Source organism: Hakea prostrata, chromosome 10 (assembly GCF_041222555.1).
Source record: "Hakea prostrata isolate BN-2017 chromosome 10, UWA_Hpros_2, whole genome shotgun sequence".
Classification (NCBI taxonomy): Eukaryota; Viridiplantae; Streptophyta; class Magnoliopsida; order Proteales; family Proteaceae; genus Hakea; species Hakea prostrata.
In genome coordinates this window covers 22,471,138-22,480,539 of record NC_142609.1, presented here as the reverse complement: position 1 = coordinate 22,480,539, position 9,402 = coordinate 22,471,138, and positions in this window count along the sequence as shown.

Genomic DNA, 9,402 nt, shown 5'->3' with positions numbered 1-9,402 from the left:
TCTCTTCAATGGAGCAACGGTTTTCTTCGGTCCTATTAACGGCGTTTGTAGATCTTCAAAGTTCACTTCGACAACACCACAGTTACTGCTAAATTCGATGTACTCTCTACTCAGTCACTCAAAATTCAGGACAACATTTCATGGGCAAAACGTATAAACGAGGACTAAATGTGATGTGTTCCTTGAGTCGTGAATTAGAGGAATTTTGTTCTCGTTTTCTCTGAAATTCTTTTCAATCCACACGAAAAGAACAGCATCCATTCCTCAATTCCCAGAAGGGAGAAAATTTTATTTATACAAAGAAAAACCATTTACAAATCTCTGTCAAGATAGATCATGAGGGTTTCAGAATCAAACAATGTAAAAATATACCGTTTTGATGAATATTTGCCCAATCTTTTAATTGCACCAAAGCACAATTAACCCATCAATGAGCAAACCATGTTCGTGGATCTTGAACACGAAAACTGCGCTTCAAACCAAAAGAACCACCGGAAACTCCGAGAAAAAAACATGGTGTGCCCGAATGACGATGACCTAAACTATCTTCAATTGGCGAAGAAAACCCACTGGAATGTCAAACTGGCGAATGGTGGAGTGGCTGAGCACATTAAGTGGTGAAGTTGAGGACTGACCCAGTTCCGTGGAGTGGATATGGAACGAGGCTAAACAGGGAGTTGGGATGGGCTACAGCCCCAGGTTTCATTCTGTAAAATTATAAAATGCTAAATCTACAAATGTAAATAAAAATTATATTTACATATGCACCCCTCCATTTGATTAAACGTTGACGGATCTTCTGCAGCAAATAAAAATCCAAAGGGCAAGAAAACAATTCTAGGTTTTACTCATTTTATGGTATTGGAGGCTCACCCACTTTCGGTCGCTTGCGTATTGTCCTTCCTTGGACTTGTGGGCCCCATTCATTGACAACGGTTGAGAATCAACTGGTGGAGTGTATTTGTAAAATAAAAAAATAAAAAAAATAAAAAAAATAAAAAAAAATAAAAAAGAGTAAAACCTAGAATTGGGAAATTGGGGTTGGGATATTAATCGTGCTCCTCTTTCATCGCTATCGGATGAACTTCAGTGGCTCCATTCTCACTATCTAGGTGACTCTCTTATGATGCAGATTCGTAAGTTCAGTTTTACAGCCACAGTTTATCGATTATGGGAATCTCGTAATTTCATTCTTTATTGGATTGAGAGGAGACGAGCCTGTGTGATGCTGAATCTCATATTGGGTGATACCCAAAATCTTTTTTCTCATCTGGTCCAACGCGTGGAGGATTCTCCCAGTCATCGCTCTTTCTTCTCAAATTGGCGAATTACTGTTAACTATGCTCTCTCGGCTGAATTGCGTCTTTGTTGGTCTAAACCTCCCTCTCACTGGGTTGCAATTAATTGTGACGGTTCAATTTGCTCGCCAACCTCTGGTTTGTATCACGGGGGATATGAAGCAATTGGAAGAAATTCTGCTATTGAGGTTCTCTTTGCTGTAGCAAGTGGATGTCTTTCACCTAGTGTCATACGTATGGAATTGACAACAATTAGACTGGGTATGGGATACGCACGTCATCAAGGTTATTCCTGTGTCGAATTTCGCAATGATTCCACTCTAGCAATCCAACAAATTGCTCAACCTAGTGAAGCATTATGGTCAACTCGTGATATTTTAGAGGATATTTGGGGAATGCGACCTATGTTTCGCCATTGTGTCTTCATACATCATCTGAGGGAGGTTAATGCAGCCGTTGACTTTTTGGCTAGTTTGGTTTCAAACGAGGATGAAGTAGAACTTCAAGTTGAACATTTGCCAAACTGGCTCTCGGTTATTATAGAGCAAGACCGGAATGGCTACTATTGCTACACAATCCTGTTTGTCCCTTCAGTCGGTTCAACCTTGCAATAATGTGAGCTCGACCGTGGAGGTCGAGTTTTCACCTTCGACGATCTAGTTAGTAATCCGACTAAGGAAGACAAGAAAGTAACGAACAATAAGAATTTGAATAGTGATAGTTCTATTCAGCGTACCTTTCTCTTGTGTTCTCATACCTTTTTATAGCTTTTCTAAGTATGAGTTTGAGTGGGACTCAAACCTTAGTTAGGTTGCAATCTGAATCTTATTCATTGAGTCCTACTCGAACATGAGTAGTTGAGTCTTGACTGAATATTGTTTCTTTGGCTAGAATCTTATTCAGATTTGCCTTGTTATTCAGCCTTTGTACTTATTTGACCGACCTTGACTTGGTCGGTCCAACTTGATCCGAGCTGGTCGGACTAGGCTCAAACCGAACTGGTTTGATTCCGATCTGGTCGGACTGGGCTCACACCGGACTGGTTTAAGCTTATTTATTCTTTCCTCATCATAAGCCCCCCAGTATTTGGAATCCGGTCTTCAAGGCGTTCGGATTGTAAAGACTTTTATGCTCGAATATAGGTGATGAAGCTTAGGCAATCCAACCAACATAACTTGTATATTTGGTAGGTTGATAAAAGGCTAGCTTTATATCTGACGTCACCTGACAAGTAACTGCGCCGTCGAAACTGGCAAAAACGGCGCACGTTCTCTAAGGACGTCATGCTACTGGCACATGGCCATGTCTTTATGGCCTCTTATGATGGCATTTTATTTAAAAAATGCTTGAACCCCAACCGTCTTTATCACTTAATCTTCAGCCTTCGGATTGGAATCCTTTAGAAGCCCTAAGGTCTCAAATCTCTGTGGATCATTAGATGAAGGGCTTCTTTAGGGTCGTTGGATCAAGATCTCTTTGGGAGGTTCTATATGCTTTCTTTTTAATCCTTTAGATTAGGATTTTTTGGGAGAATATAAAACCCTTCGTCTTCCATTTCTTTTCATTTCTGCTTCCTGCGAGCTCTGTTTGTAAGAGAGGCGAACTGTAACATCCAGCCCAAACCTAGCCCGGACACCCTAGGGTAGATCTGTAATGTCAGACCTTTCCCTTAGGGTAGATCTGTAATGTCTGGCCTTATCCTAACCTTGACCCGGCCCGGGACCTGTTACGTTTGTAGGTCCGAAGACCCAAAGTGGGGGGAAAAGATACTTGTAGACCCTTTTGGTTGATAATTTGGTGTCGGAACCCAAGCCCTTGGACATTGACGATGATGCCCCTCACTTGAGAGCATTGTCAATGTTAGTTTTGAATCTGCGCACCGGAGAGGGGTGAATTAGTTGAAATACCAAATGAACTCCTATGCCCAATCCGATTATATTTCCTGAAACTAGACTTCTTGATAGACTTGTAGGAGAAAACCCCACTCCATTTGACACCATATAGCCCTCCAAATCCCTGTCCGAAGTTGCTGAACTATGTCTGGCAAATCCTGCTTGCGCATCGAAGAAGGTGAGCTTATTCGGTGGAACTAATGACCTCCCTGCTTGATCCAAAGGTATTTCTGGAAACTAGACTTCTTGATTGACTTTTAGGAGAAAACCTCACTCAATTTGACCTTGTATAGCCATCTGAATCCCTGTTCAAAGTTGTTGAACTATTTCTAGATTTTTTGTTGAAACCTGTTACCTGTTTTGGTCGATCCTTTTGGTCGATGCCATCAACCAAAACCATCGACCAAAGTTACCCAGAATCGAGAAAAAGATGCTTTTTGGATATTCCTTCATCTATTTAAGTGAAACCTCGAACCTAGAACAATATTTCACTCATTTCAACACCTAAGAGCGTGGGAAAGCTCCTCTTAGGCTCCTCTTTGGCTTGGGTGATGATCTTCTACAATAATCATTATCTCTTTTCTCCAACTATCATCTTCCAAGGTATGATTCTCTCTCTTGCTCCCTATTCTACTCACTTCCCTTCTTCTTTTACTGATGAGACCATGGCCAAGGTGCTGCAACCTTGCAAACACCTTGCCATGAACGTCTCTTCCCATTTATACTTGTTTTTCCTTCATTCTTGCTATGCCTCACTTGCATCTTGATCCTTACATATACATTACCATGATTCCTTGCTTAACAACTTGATTTCTTATACTAAACTGAGATGTGGAGTATGATTAGTCTAATCTCTGGCTTGCAAATGATTGTAATCATGTTCCTAACCTATTCCCCAACTAATTCTCTAGCTTCCCTTTCAATTACATCAATTTCTCATGAATGCTAGGATTCTTGTCTTTAGAACATAAGACCTCAATTTGGGAGTTTTCATTTGGACCATTGGATTGTGATAATACTTGCTAGGTAGTGTTCTTACATTGTTATGAATCATACCTCCAAGTTTCAGATCAATCCGAGCCCTAGAAGACCAATTTCGGACAAAAATCCCCAAAATCCACTATTTTGTCCCTAAGAGAATTTTGGTTGATCCTTTTGGTCGATACCATTGACCAAGACCATCGACCAAACTTGTTGCTGACAGCAACCTTGGCCAGTTTTGATCCAATTGACATTCGATCTTCCCGACTTCTTCTCTAACTTATTATTGATGTTTGTTTAGGGTCCTAACAATTCTTTTGGACTATTTCTTGGTATTCTCAATTCATCATCAATTCAACCTAAGGTAAGGATGGTTATCTCCATAAACATATAGATCATCAACTTATGATTTATGTTCTTATTTATCAATAAAATCTCTTGATTACTTTTAATCTTTATAAGACTGTTATATATGTGTTAGAATAGTAGTATTGAAATCTTTATACTCTTGTCATATTACATTACTATTCTTGTTTACTTATGTCTATGATGATTCATTTCAATATCATGATTTAACTTGTATTATAAAGATGTATTGGATGCATGAGAAGTGATGAACTTGAATATGTGATTGCCTACGTATAACTTGGGATTGGGGAGTGTCCTATTGACGCTTCTGTCCTTGGGCACCGGAGGGAATAGTATGGGATGTTCTCTGAAGGTGCCTATCGACTCTTTCCCTGGTTATTGGATGACATACATAGGACTGTCTAGTGGTTTGGCTAGGATGTCCCTGTCGTATCAGACCCGAATCGGAAGGGCATTGAGACCGAACGACCCGTGGTAGCAGTGGGGACTTGTGGGCACTCAAGACCGGTAACCAACCGTGAGAGGTCATAAATCTCATTGTGGGAGCCATTTATTGGTAGGGTTGCAAATGGATAGACTTGGGCTCACAGGCGCTCAAGACCGGTAACCAACCCGTGAGAGGACCTGAGAGCTTCCTGTTTACTATTTGTGGATGACCAATAAGGTTGATGAGTCCGTAATCCGGGATTACGCTGACTCTAGTGTGAAGGATACCGGAAAGGATCGCCGGGGGCGAGGAATGGACGTATCTGGATCTGAGATAATATGATTGAATAGATGACTTGCACTGGGCTAGGCTTTACTATGACATGCGCCAGTACTTATACCAAATGGTGATGTGAGAGAGCGGTGACCGGTCCCCTTACCATGGTTTTTGAGATGACTTTACCGATATTCCCCTGGCATTCCCAAGATATGGAATGGGAGAGTGACAGACGACCCAAAGAAGTATGGTGCTATGACTTAAAGCATGTCTACCTTAGAGACCAGCATTCATAGAGTTAGAACCATACTTGCATCATGTGTTCCATATCATATTGCATTATATTATGGATTGTATCATATGGTTTATATTTTATGGAATGACTACCTTGCTGAGTTCTTTTGAACTCACTCCTTTTTGCAACATATTTTGTTAGACTTTTCTACAAAGTACTACCACCGTTGACTGTGGCAGTCAACCCTCTGGAAGCCGAGTTGAAGACTTGTATCATACTGGTGGCGATGAACCAGTTGATAAGGACGAGTAGACCGAGATCGGGACTTGTTTGTAGCAGTTCAGTTTTATATTTGTGTGTTAGGGATGGGATGTCGCCTCATTCCCTTTTTAACCTTTTATTTGAATTGTCGGGACTATAGCTTAGTTGTTTCACTTGTTATTTGGTGAATTGGTTGTAACCTTTACTTTTAGTCGTTTCATCTTCTGCTAATATTATAGGATGGGTGTCCTCCCTTCTTTTCACATTTGATTGTTTATACTAATGAAATCCTTTCCGCACTCTGATGTTATTTGTGAATCCTTCCGAGGTACTTTCTCGACTTTTATTATTAAATTATTTGGATACAAGGAATTGTTCTTGCTTTTGATTATATTATTGTGCTAAGTGACTATGATCGTTCCTAAACTTGATCGGTGGGACTGTAATTCACTCCCCGGGTAATCCAGATAGGGTATCCCCTTGGTGGATTTAGGGCGGGATGTGACACGAACAGTGTTGCTGAGAAGGCATTTCTTTATTCTGCCTTCGTTGCTGCTCTTCCTGCCAACCTCTAATCATCAGTAAGTTCGTCTACTTCTCCTGGTTATTTTCATCCGCTTTATTCTTTATTTGGTGCTATATTTTGAGTGTATTTTTCCTTTTGTCTTTTTGTATTCTGTCTGTCTTCCTCTGTTTTCTGTGACTGTAGCTTTAGTACAAATTGTTGTTTGTGATGGGTGTTAAGAAAAAGGCTTCTAGGCCCTCTAGAGCTTCCCCTATCCCACCCTTTTCTGGAAGCCCTTCTGTTCGTTCTGAGAACAGTGGAGCTTCTTCTTCTGGATATAGTGATACAGAGAGTGACACCTCTGTTGATCCGAGCTTATCTCCTAGTGCTCGTCCGAACTTTCTTAGTGACGATGAGTTTAGGTCCTTAAGTATCCGAGCTCGGTTCAGTACCAATAGGAGAAGATGGTTAAGCAATCTCTCTCCATCCGAGCTTGCCTTTGAGAGAACTCGTCCTAGGACTTCCGAACATGTAAATTTTGATCCTAGTAGTTCGGATCCCAGCTTCTTCCCTTCTGAGCTTATAGAGAGTGATCTGGAGCTTATCCGAGCTAGGTATGCTATTCCTGGTGATTTTGTGATCAAGATTCCAGGCTCTCATGAACGTGCTCACCGACCTCCTCAGGGTGAGTTCGCTATTTATGAAGATGCTTTTATCAGTGGTTTTAGACTTCCTGTGCACCCAGTCTTTTCTGATATTCTTAATCACTTTGGGATGTGTCCAGGGATGTTGGCGCCAAATAGTTGGCGTAACATAGTTTGTTTATGGGGATTTTGCCAACAATTTGAGGTCGGTGTGATTCCGACCTTACCTTTATTCCTTCAATTTTTTATGTACAAGAAACAAGAACAAAGTTGTTGGTTCTATCTATCCAAATGAACTTCTCTGCAAACTGGGTGGGAGGGTAACTTTGTAGGATCGGGTACTCTTCCAACCAATACCAAGGGTTGGAGGTCCCGGTATTTCTTTGTTCGGTCCCCTTCTCTTCCCAGCCTTTCGACCTCCTGGCCCAAACAACCTAGGGAGGATTCAAATGCCATTCCTCCTCTTTCTTGTTTCGAACAGGAAGCAAGGGATCAAATTCTGATGATCCCCACTAAAGATCCGAACTTGCTTGCTGTGAATGAATATTGTTCGGAATATCCGAATATCCTTCATCACTGGGGGTTCCTGACTGGTAAGAAGAGTTTTCTTCTTTTTGTCTATTTGTTTCTTCATTATTTTTATAATTCCAAGTTATCTTACTCGGGAAAATGATGCAGTGATGCTCGAAGAAGATGACTTTGAGGAGGTCGCTGCTACTATGCAGCAAGTGGAGGAAAAACATCCGACTAAGTCAGATAAGGCTCCAACTGGTCCTGTTTCTTCCCCCAAGGGAAAAGCAGTCAGGGTTCGAAAGGAGAAACCTGGCGACCTGCCTCCCCGCCCTTCGAAGAAAGTGTCCAGCTCGAGTGTCAACTCCGAGAAGGCTTCGGATTCTGAGCCTCTTCCCTCTTTGGGAGATCATGTGTCTTTTAAGGACATCCCCAGGTCGGAGGCTGGAGCTTCAGGGCCATCCAATATTCTTCGACCTGATTGGTCGTTAGATGCTAGCTCCTCGGTATTTGATGGAACTTCTTCTGTCATCCCCCGAGTTGCTAATGAGTGGATGTCCGGAGTGCTTCTTCCTGCTGACATGGCTTATCTTGAGAAGTTCAGTCGTCTCAAAGCCCATGCTATTACTGTCAGGTAAGTGATGTCCATGTAGTTCCTTGGACGCTTCATTACTTTTGTTAGTGTATTTTAACCAGTCCTTCTTTTGGGTGCAGGATGGCTTGCACTATGGTTCAATCTGTAGGTCAAAGCATTCACTCTTCTCGGGAGGATTACTTTGCTTTGCAGAAATCCGAGCAACATCTTAAGGCATTGGAAGCTGAAGCATCCTCCTGGAAGGCGAGCAAGGACTTTTTAATTGCTCGGGAAGCCGAGCTCCTTAGCTAGGTTGTTGCCTTGAAAGGGAGGAATGAGGCTATAGAACTAGAGAAATCCTCTCTTCAAACTACCCTGGAGGAAACCCAAGGTTCCTTGGTCGGCAAGGATGCTGAGATGTCCAGCCTCCGTGCTAAGTTAGAGAGCTCGGATCACCAGGTGGCCAAGTTGATGAAGGCAGTTGAGGAGAAAGCTCCTTGCGTTTTTGAAAATATCCCCAACGAGCTTCGTGCTGAGGTGATAAAAAAATGGGTCAAGACGTCCGACTGTAAGAAGTTTATGACCAAAGTAGCAGCGCCCGGTTATATTTATGCCCGGCGTCATGCCTACCAAGGTATCATTGCAGCCTTTAAGGACTTGGATCTAGAAAGGTTTACAGATTTGATCGATCCTGGAATCTACGACAACCTTAAGATTCCCCGACCTTCATGGTGTGCTGCTCGGTCAAGGTTTCCTAAGCCTCAACCGGTTGAAGTGGCCGAATTTCTGGATTCCAATTGGGATCCTTTGCCCGAGGTCAGTAGTTCGGGAACCTCTACTTCAAAAAGTGGGTCCGTCTTGAAGAAACCGGAGAGCAAATCTTAGCCTAATTTCTTGTAAACCTTGTTCGTCTTTTGTATGGATGACTTTTTTGGGTTTTCTTTATGACATTTTGTAATCTTTGTTTGTTCGGAATGGAATGGTTTATTTAATCTCCCAAGATGTTTTGGTCAATTGTTATTCCTGTCTTTCCAAACATAGAAACCTTATTGTGCTCGAGGAGCTTTTGCTTACCGACCTTGCAATGCCTAAGTGACTTAGGTCTTTTTGTGCCTAAGTGTCTTAGGGCTTTTCTTCTCGACCTTAGTAGGTCGGTTGCCTAAGTGACTTAGGTCTTTTTGTGCCTAAGTGACTTAGGTCTTTTTATGCCTAAGTGATTTAGGGCTTTTTGTGCCTAAGTTGCTTAGGGCTTTTGTTCCTGACCTTAGTAGGTCGGTTGACTAAGTGGCTTAGGTCTTTTTGTGCCTAAGTGACTTAGGGCTTTTGTGCCTAAGTTGCTTAGGTCTTTTTGTGCCTAAGTTGCTTAGGGCTTTTGTGCCTAAGTTGCTTAGGCTTTTTGTGCCTAAGTTGCTTAGGGCTTTTGTTCCCGA